This window comes from Homarus americanus, unplaced genomic scaffold (assembly GCF_018991925.1).
Source record: "Homarus americanus isolate GMGI-L3 unplaced genomic scaffold, GMGI_Hamer_2.0 scaffold39392, whole genome shotgun sequence".
In the NCBI taxonomy this organism is placed as follows: Eukaryota; Metazoa; Arthropoda; class Malacostraca; order Decapoda; family Nephropidae; genus Homarus; species Homarus americanus.
In genome coordinates this window covers 357,501-374,302 of record NW_024726055.1, presented here as the reverse complement: position 1 = coordinate 374,302, position 16,802 = coordinate 357,501, and the positions used below count along the sequence as shown (strand labels likewise).

General features: G+C 42.5%; 1 protein-coding gene across 4 annotated transcripts in view; it reads right to left on the bottom strand.

Annotated features, from left to right (window-relative positions):
* The window catches only part of LOC121865336 (protein slit-like), a 212,428-nt gene extending 200,445 nt beyond the window's left edge, over window positions 1–11,983 (bottom strand). For all 4 annotated transcript variants that reach the window (XM_042364673.1, XM_042364676.1, XM_042364674.1 and 1 more), the window contains exon 1: window positions 11,917–11,983. The gene's annotated coding sequence lies outside the window, so the exon portion shown is untranslated. The remainder of the gene's footprint in view (window positions 1–11,916) is intronic.
* Between the last annotated feature and the right edge of the window lie 4,819 nt (window positions 11,984–16,802).

Below are 16,802 nucleotides of genomic sequence, written 5' to 3'. Positions count from 1 at the left end.
TAATACTAATAATTAATTTGCATCGCGTTAGCAATTCTTCAGGTCGGTAAGTAATTATTATAAAGGTGATTTAATTAACCTGTCGTATATTAATTAGATTATTGGTATTTGTCATATTTATCTTCATTTGTATATTGCGGTTCATTCTTCTTCCTCCTTCCTCTTTCCTCCTCCTCCTCCTCGTGCTGCTCTTCTTCCCCCCTCCCCCTCTTCTTTCTTTCCCCCCCTCCTCCTCCCCCTCCTCCTCCAAATGTGATAACTAGGGAAGGAGTCATATACCCCACCAGTCACTACCACAACTATCACCAGGTGTGTGTGTGTGTGGTGGGGCAGTGTGTGTGTGTGTGTGGTGGGGCAGGTGTGTGTGTGTGGTGTGTGTGTGGCAGGTGTGGGTGGTGGGGGAGCAGGTGTGGTAGGTGGGGGAACAGGTGTGTGGGTGGGGGACAGGTGTGTATGTGTATTTGTGATAGGGGAGTGGGATCATAGGTCAATCCATCATACACCTGCAACCTTTCCGACATCTTAAAAGAATGTCGTCACTCACAATCTACCTGTTATAACACACCTACAAAAGACTTTCAATCAAGCCGCCGCCGTCTTAATTACAGGTGAGGCCTCGGAGGAACCATCAAAAACCCGTCGATATTCAGAGGTGTGCAGCTCAAGACACAGCAAAAGGCACGGATAATGAACCTTGGTATCATGAATTCCAGTACGCAAAAACGTCCCAACCAACTCTCAATGGGTGGAGGTTGGAGGGGTGTAAATTTAGCGTATTGGCCATTAACGTATCTCCGAGGAAACATCTTAGATTTTACTGGTCATAAATTTCACTCGGCAGGTACTTACGAGAGGTCCAGCGAATAATAATGTCCATTGTTGCCCGTGTGTGTGTGTGTGTGTGTGTGTGTGTGTGTGTGTGTGTGTGTGTGTGTGTGTGTGTGTGTGTGTTGAAGCACCCACAGGCACACACACACAATTTATCAAAGACGATCCGTGAAGTATTTCTAAACACGAGAAAATTTTACAAATAAACTCTTGATAATGAAAGAAACTAACAATACAATTAGAAAAACAAAACCAAAATACAATAGTAACAAGAGAGTAACTAAAGACTAAAACAGATCATGTAAAAAAAAAGAAAAATGTAGAGAAATATAAAAACAACATTCCCAGGTTAAACAGGAACACAAGTAAGGCAACAAATGGTACTCCAGGTATCTGTCCGGCCTCTAAAGTCTCAAAGGTTCGTGTGACAAATATTCCTCCTCCAAAGTGAAGATGTAAGAACACAAGTTACGATTCCCCCCCACTTATACAACACACAGGAGAGATCAAATAAACATAGTTATTAAATCTACCCCCCCCCCCCTGTGTGTGTTAGGGGGTAGAAGTAAAAAGAAATACTTATACTTACCTGGAGAAGGAAGGAGTAATCCGAGGATCCTCTAAGACAGTAGTAAAGTACTTCCCTGGGTGGCTAATGTCTACTGCCCAGTCGACTAACTAATCAAGATGTAAGAAGGTACCTTACTAGAGTTGCCTTAAGCTAAAACACAATTATACAACTTCCAAATATAGCGTCAACATTACAATAAGACTCTACCTTAACTTGATACATTCACTTTAAATCAGTTACGGGACAATAATGATCTTTCAAAGGCTCTTACATTTGTCTTCTTTTAACTAAAGGAACGTATCTAGTTAAAAGTAAGAAGACTGGGCGTAATTTTAAAGCTATTTCTAGGCGTCGTTTTTATTCGGATCTCAGCTGAATTTAACCGGATGCAATCACGTATAAATCTCCATTAACTAGAAACATTAATCGTGCAAATCTCTGAGTATCTGAAACCCCGCCCCCCACCTTATCCGGCCCAACTCTCCACAACCTCCTCCTCCTCCTCCTCCTCCTCCTCCTCCTCCTCCTCCTCCTCCTTGTACCTACCTCCTCCACTTTATCTAAAACCTGGAGGTAAAAATTAATTAAAATCTTCCTTAAACTCCACCTTCTGCTGCCTCTTCGCGCTGTGGTATCTTAGGTCTTATGTGAAGAGGCCAATGAGGGTGTAGTCCCCCAGCCCCGTCGCCTTCAGGTTGATTATAAACAATAGCCTGGTGGTCAAGGTGGGTTTGGGCGCCCCATGGAGACTATTCTCAATACCCACACATGATCAAGCATAGTGATACCTCTACTCTACTGCTTCTCCTTACCTATTGCTACCTTCTCTTTTATCTTTTTTTTCCTCATCTCCCTTCTCCTTTCTCTCTATACTTTATCTAATTTTCCTTCTATCTCCCCCTCTGTGCTCGACGTCAGGTTGTGTTATTAATCTGCCACTGATGAAAATAAAAGCATATATATATATTTTTACCTCTGATGGTCATAACACCTGTCTCTTACCTAATAAATGAAACTAATTACTGTCAGAGTGAGTTAGAGAAAAGGTAAACGATGTATAAACTTACTTGTATTATGTAGTTTGGATATATTAAATAGCATTAAATATTTCCATAATAAGAGCGTCTGAAACCCATTAAGTCACCAGAGGAGGTTACAAACTCTCTCTCTCTCTCTCTCTCTCTCTCTCTCTCTCTCTCTCTCTCTCTCTCTCTCACAACATCCTGTAAGGTATTCCAGACGAGACACACACACACACACACAAAAAAACGCCATTATAAAGTTTGTGGAAAAACTCGAAGCTTTTAACTGAGCAAAGTGTACCAGTGTGATGGTGACCGCTTCCCTCCTAGCCCCTACCTCCTGTTCCCTCCTCTTTCCTTCCTTCTCTTCCCTCTATTTCTTCTATCATTCCCATTTCCCCTCTTCTTTCTACTTTTTCCATCCCTCCCCTTCCTCTTCTCTCTTCTTCTTCCTTCCCATCCTCTTCCTTTTCCTTCACCTTCTCCTCTCTCTTCCTCTCCCTTCCCCTCCTCTCTCTCTTCTTCTTTTTCCTTCCATTCCTTCCTCTTTTTCCTTCCCATCCCCCTTTTCCTCCTCCATCCCCTCCTCCTCTCCGTTCCTATTCCTCAGCCTCCCTTTCCCTTCTTCATTCTTCTTTTTCCTTCGACTCCTTCCCTTCCCTTCCCTTCCCTTCCTACTCATCCATCCACCCACTTATTTATCCACCCATCCCCACATTTACCCACCCTCCGACCTATTCATCCACCCACCCACTCATCCACCCACCCACTCATCTCACTCACCCACGTACTCACCCATCATCCCACTCACCCACTCATCCATGGCCTCTCCACGCCCCTCTGATGATAGTCGACAGGATACGGTTAAAAACATGTTATTTTTTGTTAAATGGATTACTGAATGTTACGTCCCGCTAACTGTATTTGAACGTTTATTCCGTTGGGGGTGATTCCGTTAAGGGGGTGGTTTATGGGGGTTAGTCCGTTAAGGGGGTGGTTTACGGGGTGATTCCGCTAAGGGTGGTTTATGGGGGTTAGTCCGTTAAGGAGGGTGGTTTATGGGGGTTAGTCGTTAAGGGGTGGTTTCTGGGGTTAGTCCCGTTAAGGGGTGGTCTGGGGTTAGTCCGTTAAGGGGTGGTTTATAGTTAGTCCGTTGGGTGGTTTCTGGGAGTTAGTCCGTTAAGGGGTGGTTTATGGGGTGATTCCGCTAAGGGGTGGTTTATGGGTAAGACCGTAAATTGGGTGGTTTATGGGGTAAGGCCGTTAAAGGGGTGGTTTATAAGGGTTAGTCCGTTAAGAGGGTGGTTTATAAGGTTAGTCCGTTAAGGGGGTGGTTTATGGGGGTAAGAGAGGGGTGGTTATGGGGGTAAGACCGTTGAGGGGGTGGTTTATAGGGGGTAAGTCTGTTAAGAGATGGTTTATGGGGGTTAGTCCGTTAAGAGGTGGTTTATGGGGGTAAGTCCGTTCATGGGGGTGGTTTAAGGGCTAAGCCCGTGTATGGTTTAAGCCCGTTTATGAGGTAAGTCAATTTATGGGTTTTAAGGGACAAGTCAATTCCATTTATAAGAAAGAAAGAAAGAAAAGAAAGAGAAGAGAAGAGAAGAGAGAGAGAGAGAGAGACACTCCTACGTTACACAACAACTCAACATGTGATACAGGTAGTGAGTGGCTGTGGCCCATCTTCTCACCACACACGATGGGGCAATGGTCAGTCGTACTCAAGGGTTTAGACATTGTACTCAGGGGGGTTAAGTTACCGTACTCCTAGAGGTTAAGTCATCGTACTCATGGTTGTCATTATACCCCGCTTTAAGTCATCGTACTGACCAAAATACTTTTTATAAATAGAATTCACTTGGCATGTAAACCATATCTGTGTATAAATGAGTAGACACAATGGAAAGAAGGAAAGAGGGAATGGAAAAAGAAGAAACGGAAAGTATAATAAGAAAAATGGAGGGAAGGGGTGGATAAAATGACGAGAGAGAGAGGGAGGGAGAGAGAGAGAGGGAGAGAAAGGAGGGAGGGAAAGGAGAGAGAGCGATAGAGAGGGAGAGAGAGAGGGAGGGAGGGAGGGAGGGAGGGAGGGATGAGGCTGTCAGTAATCAAATCGCTTCAATATTTCGCGTGTATCCTATAATTAGCCTCCCTGTATTACCCTTGATCAGGCGTGCAAATTATACTCCCTCGGACTGCATTCTCCCTTCCACATCTCCCTTTTTCCCTCGTCACTCCACTCTACCTCTCCCTCCCACCTCACCTATCGTCTTTCTCCCTCTCTCATCTCCCTCTTTTACCCTCCTTCTCCTCCTCCTCTCCCATATCTCTCGTCCTTGCTTTCTACTCTGTTCCTATTTCATTCCTCACATTCCCGTCTTTCAGTTCCTCTCCCCCTACCTACCTACCTCCCTCTTCTTGCCTCCTATTCGCATCTTCCCCTTCTCTTCTCTTCCAACTCCCTCTTCCCTTACCACCATCCCAACTTACCACCATCCCTCCTCCCTACCACCATCCCTCCTCCTACCACCATTCCCTCCTCCCTACCACCATCCCTCCTCCCTACCACCATCCTCCTTCCCTCCTCCCTACCACCATACCACCATTCTCCTCCCTACCACCATTCCTCTCTACCCATCCCTCCTCCCTCACCACCATCCCCTCCCACAATGATGAACACACACACTAATGCCAATGGGGAGAGGATCTGATCGCTTTTAAACCCACGCGGACTTAATCACGAGGGGTCAAGGAGGCACAAAGACCAGGTAAGCTTAATCACTATTACCTGTCGGGTGTCGGAGTCAGCTTACCTTGGGGTCTAATTACGTTTTGTCCGCAAAGGTATTTTCGAGAGAGAGAGAGAGAGAGAGAGAGAGAGAAAAAACTTACACACACACACACACACACACACACACACACACACACACACACACATTCACACACACACACACACACACACACCGTAAATTCTACACAGCGAGGACTCCTAAAAAGAGTGCATTAGAGTGCGTGCACGACTCTTCTCCCCCCCCCCTTCCTACAGTGCAAAAGAGTGCGTGCGAGACTTCCCCTTCCCTCTTACACCATATAGCAGGAGGCGCTGAGTACACTGACCCTCTCAGCTGTCTCTGATCATCACCATGACCTCATCTGTAAGTGTCTGAGCCATCCTCGCCACCGTCTCCTACTGCCACCCAAGATCCCTCGTCTGTGAATTGCTTTTCGACACTACAACCGCATCCAACCTGATACTGACCGCTATAAGAACAGCCCAATCCCAACCATTGTAAAAATTAGCAACAAATCGTACTTAACCTGTGTGTTCACTCCCTGACAATCTCACTTTTATACTGTAATTGTCCTGATATTCCTTGTTAAATGACCCTCTCCCCCTTGTCATTATATTTGTATCACTTATGTCACTTGTATATTAGTTGTCAATCATGTGATCCATTCCCCAATTACGTAACTTTTATCATCTCTGTTTAGTGTATATTTTTATCATTTTGGCTGTGATGTTCTTTCAATAAACCGTATTATTATTATTATTATTATTATTATTATTATTATTATTATTATTATTATTATTGTTATTATTATTATTATTATTATTATTATTATTATTATTATTATTATTATTATTATCCTTTATTATTATTATCATTATCCTTTATTCGTTCATTCCCATTGCAATAATTATTCTTATACTGGTCACAAAAATTATCGAGTTTACCATATCACGTCACCCAAGCCATCGTCACCCATCGTCACCCATTGTCACCCATCACTTAACGTCATGCTGTCCACTCCTTCACGTACATTGCTGCTTCGTGGCTGCCCCCCCCCCCTTCACCTGTCCCCTTGTTTCTTCCACTAAATCCTTCACCTCATCGTTCTATCTCATTATATTGTCTTCTCCAGCCTTTAAATGATCAATGTTGTGATATAAGAATGAATACAGATAGACTGTCAACAAAAAAGGTGCCGTAGAAGTAGATTAAACGAACTAATTTATTTCCATTAACAAAATCTTCAATAACTCAAATATTTACAGTATTATACCAGGCAAGAGAACAATCAGATTTGTTCTGTATGAAAATTACTGTAACTTACAGATTACAGTACTTGAATCAGTAACAGCGTCAAGATTAACACAACATCAAAGTGACATGGAATTTATGACCTTGTTATTACAGTCACAACTACAAGGTTATTATCAGAGAAAATTCCCTAAATATTAAGCTGTCGGGTGTAATACAAAGTTACCACGAATCTTCCAATGTGAAGAAGTTAGGTCATGGAGAGTAATTATGTGAGCCAGTGACCTCTGTTAGCCTTGGTATTCTAAGTGGGGGGGGGGTGTTAGTGGCATATATATGACCATCATAGCCATTGTAGAGCGGACACACACACACACACACACACACACACACACACACGGCGACGACAGCTTTACCATTCTTTACAGACATTAACCAACAAAAAAAAAAGGACTATCAGAACGCCCACAAAACCCTCTGGCCCACCGTCGAGTCACCTGGGTCTTCCACCATTAAATTAAACGCAAGAGTGAACCTCAATTAGCAAACACGAGATTTAGTGTACATTAACACATGACCTGCCTGCCGGAGTACGAACATCTACCTGTACATTAACCTGCGACCCACGACTCTGTTACCTTGGTCCCCCATTATCAACACCTGGACACCTGCCCCCACCACCTACGACTGGTTAAATGGGGGTCCCCTTGGTAGTGAGGTAGCGATGATTTAACCTATTGTGGCTATTGGGATTGGAAGCCCCACTCATAAAATAGGTATAATGGGTCTATTTATATGGGTTCGACTCTCAATTCTAATAGGTTTTAATGCTAATTGGTTTAAATCTTAATTAGCGCCAACCCCAATAGATCCCAACACTAAGCTTAAGTTAGGTTCGGTTTAGCCCTGTAAGTGCTGGGTTGGGTTAGGTTAGGTTGGGGTTAGGTTAGGTTAGGGTTAGGTTAGGTCCTAGTAGTGCTGGGGTCTATTTAACCTACACTAGCAAAGGTCTCTTGCCTCTCCTGTCCTGAGAATGACATTATCAGTTCATCAATAAGTTTGGGAAGTCTTATAACCTGATGGACGAGTATGATGATTACAGGTGAGTATTATTAGAATTAGTTTCACTTGGGAATCGAGACACCAGGTGAATAATTAAGAGTGTCCGGTAATAACAGAGAACGTGAGTAATTATCAATGTGAGCGAGTGAGTGAGTGAGTCATTATGAGTAAGTGATCTATTCATATCTATTAATCTATTTATTTTAGAAGTCATCATACTCAATGGGGTTGTAGTCATCATACTCAATGGGGTTTAAGTCATCATACTCAAGGGGGTTTAAGTCATCATACTCAAGGGGGTTTAAGTCATCATACTCAATGGGGTTTTAGTCATCATACTCAATGGGGTTTAAGTCATCATACTCAATGGGGTTTAAGTCATCATACTCAAGGGGGTTTAAGTCATCATACTTATGGGGTTAAATCAGTGTACAGTATATATCTGAGGAGTTGAATCCACCATATACACAATATATAAAGTCATTGTATTCTTGGAGTTAAGTCATTGTATTCAAAGGGATTAAAACCAACATTATAATTCCACTTCGACAAACAACCTTTTTACAATGCTCATCCCAACAACCATAATATAATCAACCACACCCCTTTAATAGAGCCTCGCCCCCATTATCGGTAATAGACTGAGGAGAAAAAAAAAAATAATACCAGTGGAACATATATATATAACGTAGCAGTACCCCCTTCCCCTTCACCCCTTCCCCTCCCTTCCCTACCCTCTCCCCCTCCCCCTCCCTCCCCTACCCGGTCAGTCATATATACTAGCCAATAAAAAGCTTCAATATATCTACTAGCTATCGTCTCCTCTTTTATTTCTTGATGTAATTAATATTAAACCATATGGCTGGTTCATCTACGTCTTTATGGCTCCGTGAGTGATGCGAACGAGTACACTATTACCACTTATTACCACTCACCCACTAACTCGTTATTCCTCGTAATAATTCATAAAAAAAAAAAAAATAATAATATATGAGTGAAATATTATCGGTCAGGGAGACTCGCTTGTTCATATCATTTGCCACAGCGTCTTGGGGGCATTAAAAGGGCTATAGGTTACACAAGGGTGGAGTCAGGTTATATTATACTGTGTAGGATTTACGACCTTGCCAATAAGGTAAGACACGTGTTAAAAGAAGTTAGAATCAAGCCTTATTACCTGGCTACACCTGGTTGATAATTTACACACACACACACACACACATTGCTACGATACCTTAATTACATCATTAGTGAACTGAATATTTAAAAATGGGTCATACAGGTGATAGGGGGGGTGGGAGCTCGACGTGTATGTTTATATTGTATTGTATTGTGTTGAATTGAATTGAAACAGTTTATTTAGCCAGAAAAACACAGATACAGAGTGGATAATAATAACAATATTAACATGGCTGAGCCAGTTGAGAACCTGAGCTCTCTTTGAGGCACCTGATATATACTATACATTTATCTCAAGGAAGTATGATGTATCATTTCGTATCATCTGGAATAGTACAATAGTATGGTGGTAATAAGAACATCTCATAGTGTTACCATGGTTATCACTTCAATATTTATTTATTTTATTATTTATTATTTATTATTTTTTATTTATTTTTTATTATTTTTTTATTATTTTGTTTATTTATGTATTTATTTATTTACTTATTTATTTAATTATACATACATACACACACACACACACACACATATATATATATATATATATATATATATATATATATATATATATATATATATATATATATATATATATATATATAAATATATATATACACACACACACACACACACATACATACACATACACATATACATATAAATTAGAGTAGAATTTAAAAACATAAGTATAATGGGGGAGCAGTACAACCTGGGTTGTACAGTAATAAGGTTGAACAAGAGGACAGAGCTTTCAGGATTATGCCTAGTTGGCAATTATGTTTATTGCAATGGTAATTACTTATTTATTTACATGATAATTTCCGATAAAACGGTTTTGGTGGTACAATAAAAGCAGGTACTGTAAATATAATAAGTGTTACAAGAAATATTAATACTTCGACAATAGATATTTTTTTAGAGATGATTTAAAGGAAGGGAGCGTAGTCTTTGCCCCGATGGGTGGGGGTAAGTTGTTCCATACCTTCACACCATGATATTTTATGGAGGTCTGGGACTGAGAGGAGCGCATGGGGGGCGGTCTTAGTAGCTCTGGGTGCCTTAAGTTGTATCTCTGATTACTCCGGAACTGGAAGAAATTATTGTCAAGCAAGTGATTGAGAGATATGTAAACAAAGAGGGCACAGCAGTAAGTGTTAATATCCTCGAATTTTAAAAATTTCAATATCGCAAATTTTTCGTTTGTGTGATCTGTTTTTTTCAAGTAGGTCACTGTCCGTACAACTCTCTTTTGTGCAGTAACCAGAGATTGTGTTTTTGAAGAGCCAGAGGTCCCCCATAGTGTGTGACAGTGTATCAGGTGTTGGTAAACAAGATCATGATAGATTTCTTTGATTGCTGTGAGAGTGAGTGACTGTCGAGTGTGATACATGATACCGCACTGTTTATTGATTTTACTGTGTATGGCTTGTATGTGGTTTCTCCAGTTAAGTTTCTCATCAACAATAACTCCGAGGAATTTAGTAATTTGTTCGCGTTTGACGACTATATTACCAAGGTACAGGGGGTTCAAGTCTGGAGGTAAGTTTTTTCTTCTGTGAAAGATCGTGTAGTGGGTTTTCTCAAGGTTTAAGGTCAGTTTATTACGTATTACCCAGGTCCCGACTTTAGTTAATTCAATGTTCATAGTTCTCATCAAGGAATGGAGGTCTGAGTTGCTGGCATAGAGATTACTATCGTCTGCAAATAGGTTGTATTTATGAGTGAGCTGGCGTGGACTATGTCGTTTATGCACAACAAAAACATTACTGGACCAAGAATTGAACCTTGGGGGACTCCATACAAGATTGGCGAGGAGTCAGATTGGTGGTTATTATAACAGACATACTGCATCCTGCTGGACAGATATGAAGTAAACCAAATGCGGGACAGGCCCCTAACACCGTAATGTTCAAGCTTTGAAAGGAGGATGGTATGGTCGACAGTATCGAAGGCTTTAAGAGGTCCAATAATATACCGACTGTGAACTGACTGTCATCAAAGGAATTTAAGATGTCATTAGTAAAGGATAGCAGAGCACTCTCAGTCGACCTTCTAGCTCTAAATCCAAACTGGGAGTCTGTAAAGATGTTATTGGCATTGCAGAAGGAATTTAGCCTATTACATGCTAGCTTTTCCAGTATCTTACTCAAGGCTGGGAGGACTGATATGGGGCGGTAATTCTTGAAGAGACCTTTGTCCCCAGATTTTTTATATGCCGGGTGGACTTTAGCAATTTTCAGTTTATCAGGAAAGACACCACTAGTGAAGGAGGAGTTACAAATGTGGAGGAGAACAGGTAGTAATAAGTGATAAGTGTTTATATGTATACCTATATATGTAGCCTATATGTATATACTTAATGGTGATGGTGTTTGTAGTAGTGGTGATGGTTGTAAAAGTAGTTGTAATACTAGCGATGGTTGGTGGTAATAGTAGTAGTAGTAGTAGTAATGTTACAGACAGACAGTAAAATATGAGGGGCAGATATCAACCACAGTAGGAAGCGGAGGGGGAACGTCAATCACCTACTCATACTGCTGTGTGTGTGGGACTGCCTGGTGAAGGGGTGAGGGGAAGAGGAGGAAGAGGGGGAGGTACTGGTAGTAATAGTCGTAGGGGGAGGGTATTGTGAGTGAAATAGTGTTGGTAGTTGAACTTTTGGTGCAGAGATGTAGGAGTGATGGCGTGTGGCCGGGGGTACTGCCATCATCCATCACCCACCAACCATAAAAAATCCATCAATAAACACACACACACACACCTCGTTATTACTCTACATCTCTCAACACACAAATGCACCTGCGTCACCCCTCTCCTCCCTCCCTCCTCGCGTCTCAAGCCCCCCACCTCTCCTCTTATCTCTCCCCAAAAAAAACCCACTCATAAAAACCGCATTAAAATTTCATTAGTCAAATCCATCTTTCTTGTCTTAACACTGAGAGCAAAAATAAAAAATAAACCCACACACTCGACTCGTTAGTTTCAATGAATTTCTTTGTGTTCTAAACCTCTTTATAATTTGTTAAACTTACATAATAATCTAAAACCTAACTTAACGAAACCAAACCTACCGTAAGTAAATTGAACCTAACTTAAGCAAATTAAACCTAACCTAAACTAACCCTACTTAACCAAACTAAAGCGAACCTAAACTACTCTAAAACGAAATCTAACCTAACCTAACCAGAACATCATTAACCACAGTACTTACAGGATTCGGAGCTGAGACAGGCCGGCCAGGTCAGAGTAATATACGGCTGTCAGGTCATTTCCCTGCAGGTCCCTGGAGAGAGAGAGAGAGAGAATTACGGGTTAATACAGAGCTATGAGGTAATAACACGATATTAGAGGTAATTACATACTTATAAGAGGTCAAAATGGGTGATGAGAGGTCAATACACGTCACCACGGGTCAACACACGTCATAAGGGGGTCAACATACACGTCATCAGGGGTAAACTCACACGACATCAGGGGTCAACTCACACGACATCAGGGGTCAACTCACACGTCATCAGGGGTCAACACACACACGTCACCATGGGTCAAGGCAGATGAGGCCAGGTCACTGTAGGTCAACGAAAGCCACCAAAGCGTCGAGAGAGGCGCCAGGCAGCTTGACAGTGAGGGAATATTTACACGGCATGGCCAAGAGCGTGGACGGGAGGAGGAGAGGAACACAGCCTCACCATACAAAATACACGAGTCTCTTAAAAAGGAATTTCAGAGAGAGAGAGAGAGAGAGAGAGAGAGAGACGAATCCTTCCCTTACTCTCTTCCTCCCAGCCTCCTTTCCTCCCTCTTTCCCTTCCTTTCTCCACCCCCTTCTTTTCCTCCCTCCCTTGTCTTTCTGTCCTTCCTTATCTCCCTTCCCCCTCCTCTCCCCCCCCTCCTTTCTCTCTACATCCCTCACTGATATCAAATCCCAACAGTTTATCACATAGAAACTTACTCGTCCACCTCAAGACGAATCACTCAGAATGGTTCGTTTTTCATCATTATATATTCTCTTTATTCTTCACTCAGGTCTACACGTGTGTCCTCTGACTGTTGGTTTTGTTTAAGGGAAATAGTCTATACATCTAGGTGTTGTGTTCTATTCAGCTGTTCTTATCGATAGCTCGCCATTAAAATTCGCCATTTAAAATTCGCCATTTAAATTCGCAATAGAATCTGACCATTTATGCTCGCCATTTAAACTCGCCATTTCGTGAATATTCCGAAATTTTTCTTTTGGTGAGCGGATTGATTTTGACAAACTTTTGATTATTATAAAACATCACGACCCTTGATCAATGAAAAGTTTTGATTTTAGACAGACAGAAAGACAGACAGGCCGCTATATCCCTCCTCTCCCTCCATCTCTAGGCTGGCGGGAGAGAGGGAGGGGGGAAAAGAAGGGGAGGGGGGGATAACAAAAACAGTCATTCTTCATTAAGTAGCATATGTCACACCTGCCCTCACCTTAAATTAGCATGCTAAGAAGCGAGTGTTGCAAGTCAGATATGGTTGTGTGTAGCGTCAGGCAGCCAAACAGATGATGCAGGAGGAAGAGGAGGAGGAGGAAGAGGAGGAGGAAGAGGAGGAGGAAGAGGAGGAGGAGGAGGGGGGGATAGGCGGCAGGAAGATCACCTTAGGTATGTTGGTCACGTCATACTTAATTGTTTACACGGCACCAAATTCGTCTCTTTCTGACCTTAAGTACAGGTAAGAAAGTTGGCCGACTACTCATGTAAAATTCGCATGTCTGAACCATCTCTGAATTATAAAATCATCCAATTTAATTACTTACGTGAATCGCATAACTAAGAGATCTATTTAATTAATATAACAAAAATAACTAATTATCATAATAAAACTTGAAAGCTTAATAAACTACCAATTTATTAACAACAAAGTAAGATTTATGAAATGATTCTCTTACGAAGACTAAATTAATTCAAATTGCCACAACTATCATAACTAATCTTCATGCTTACGACAGGGAGATATACTAATACCTACTAAGTCATTAGAATATTGTATTTTCTATATTTAGTATAATATTACACACCTGGCTGTAATTTCCCTCAAATACAAAAAAACACCTGAGGGCATACCTGAAGGGCAGTAAGGTCAGTCACTTTTGAATACGTAAAAAAAAAACATTGAAGAAGCTACATTTTATTATGGTCCTCAGGCAGGGGGCATCCAACACCACCTTCCTAATTATTCCTCTCAACAAAATCGTTTTAGGTAACTCGTAATAATGCCTAAATCTTCTTTGCTTAGGTGGGCGAACCCTGGCTCACACTTGGTACCTGGAGCTGCTGGTTTAATCACAGGTGCTCAGATTAACATACTGCGGGATGGTGCGTCTCATGACCCATGAACCAGCTGCACATGTTCCTGTCTCTCCCTCTCCCTCCTCCCCTGGTATACTGGCCACATGCTGTACTCACGTCCACATATTAGCCACATACCCCCATCCACATACTAGACACATACTCAGTCTACCCGTTGGCCACATACTACCGTCCACATATTGGTCCTAATTTCGTTACTAACCTATAAAACAATATGACCCCAAGTCCTACATTATTATACTAATTCCTATGACCCTCCAGTGTGGATGGTGCATACATAGCAACGCTGACTATGGGGATCTTCACGCCTCCTTGTAGTAATGGGTGTCCCGCGGTAAAGGAATAAAGGCTCTTTTTCGGGTCTTTTTCTGTAAACGGCGGATGTAGGAAGGACCTCGATGGGCGGGAGCAGGGAGTGGTGGATGTTTATGGGGCGTAGGAGGATGGTGGGTGGGTGGGGAGGAAGATGAGGGAGAGGGGAGGGGAGGATAAGGAGAGAGGGGGGGATGATGGGAGGGAGGGTGATCGGAGGAGGAAGAGGAAGAAATGAGGGAGGGGATGAGGAGGGAGGGAGGAGGAGGAGGAGGAACAATAAAATAATGGAATGAATAGAAGATACGGAAAGGAGGAAGATTATGAGGGGAGGAGGCAGAGAGAAAAAGAAAGAAAGGCAGGAAAGAGGATGGAGGGGAGAGAGAGAGAGGGGGGATTAAGAGCCTCAAATAAGATATAATTAAGGAGGAGGCGGAGGAGGGAAGGAGGAGGAGGAGAGAAGCAGGACGAGGAAGGAAGCAGGAGGGGGGGAAACAGGACGAGAAGTGAAGCAGGAAGAGGAGGAGGAAGGAAGCAGGAGAAGGGAAGGAGGAGGAGGAGAGAAAACCGTGAGAGCCAAGTATATATAAGGAATTAATAATTATATGTGGGAGGGAGGTAGGGAGGGGTTCCTAATGGCGCCTAAATTACCAAGCTAGAGGCTCCCAGCACCCACCCCTTCCCCGTTCCCCCTCCCCCTTCCCCTCACTTACAGTAATTGCCCAACGCTAATTAGGACCAGCGTCGACATCTGGACAGTAATCCCCGACACCACCATCAGGATTGAGAGATTAAGTTCCCCAGTGCATCTAGGGTGATGGCCAGGATGATTCAGATGTGTGGGGAGGATGTTGTGGGGGGAGGTGGTGTTGTGGGGGGAGGAGGTGGTGTTGTGGGGGGAGAGGTGGTGTTGTGGGGGGGGAGGTAGGGGGGGTAGGTGGTGGTTGATGCATTGGGTCACTTGTCCTAATTGGCCCCAGTTTAGTCTAATCTAACCTGACCTGACCTAAGCTGACCTGTCTTAAGCTAACCTAACCTAACCTAACCTAACTGCACTTTAAAACGAACCAACATACTTTATAATGAGCTACTGCACTTTATAACGAACTAATATGCTTTATAATGAACGAGTACACTCTTTAACTAACTGCTACACTTTACAAAACATCTCGAAATAAAAAGTAATATATATTTTTTTTCCTCTCTGTCTCTCTTATCTAGAAAATAAAGATCTATCCATTTACCTATTCATCAATCCATCTACACTTTTATATATCCATCCATCCACCTATCCATCTATCAGTTTATCCCTATATCCATCAATCCATTCATCTATCTACCTATTTATATATATATATATATCCACAAATTGTACAACAGCGTTACAACTCCACCACAAATGTTAGCCTCAGTTACACCCCCAGCAGGAGACGTCAACCCGGCTCGGTGACCTTTGAGTTGTTAATGTTTCATCAGCCACCACGACACATGTTGATAAAACTTTTTCCTCGAGTTTTAAAAACGACAAATGTCACCTTGTATTTAAACCCCATCCCCTCTCCCTCTCTCTACCTCTCACCTCCTGCCTCTCTACCTACCTCTCCCTCCTTACCTCTCTCCCCTCCCCTCATCGTCCACTCTCTCTCCTACACCCCTCGCAAGGTGTTCATTTACTCCCTGACCACAAGAAATCGATCAAGTTGAAATGTGATCTTTGCCGTTTGTTTTTCCCTGGTATTTAAGAAAGAAATTTACGATCTTTCCTTTAACTTATTTTTATTCTACTGTACTTGTCTTTTTTTTTCGAAATTAATGAGTTATTGGTTTAATTCTGGCGTTGTTGTTAGTGTTGTTATTGTTATTATTTCTACAGGTAAACCGAGTACCTGACTTGTATTAACTATGCTAAGTACATACAGGTATTGTAGTGTGTTCAGGTATACGGGGTGCTAATAAGTGTGTCTGGAGCTCCTTTCCATACTCTTCTTCCTCCTCCTCCTCCTCCTCCTGCTTCAAACATAGGTTGGATGCTCATATGAGCAATAGGGGTTGGGTGTAAACGGGACTGCCCAGTATGGGCCAATAGGCCCGCTGCAGTTTCCTCCATTCTTATGTTCTTATGTTCTTCTTCTCTCTTCTCCTATTCCTCTTCTCCTTCTTCTTCCTCTTCTTCTCCCCTCTCCTATTCCTCTTCTTCTCCTTCCTCCCTCTTCCTCCTCTACTTCCTCCACCTCCTCAACCACCACCACCACCACCACCACCACCACCACCACAACCACCTCCTCCTCCTTCTCCCACACCGCCGAACATTTAAGCAGATTCTCGCATTCTTAAACTCGCCTTAACGACCCATTGTTGAGCTACCAGCAGTAAGTTCCCGCCCGCAGGAGCTGTCGGAAGTGTGGGCCAGCTGGAGCAGGTGAGGGCGAGAGCTGGACCA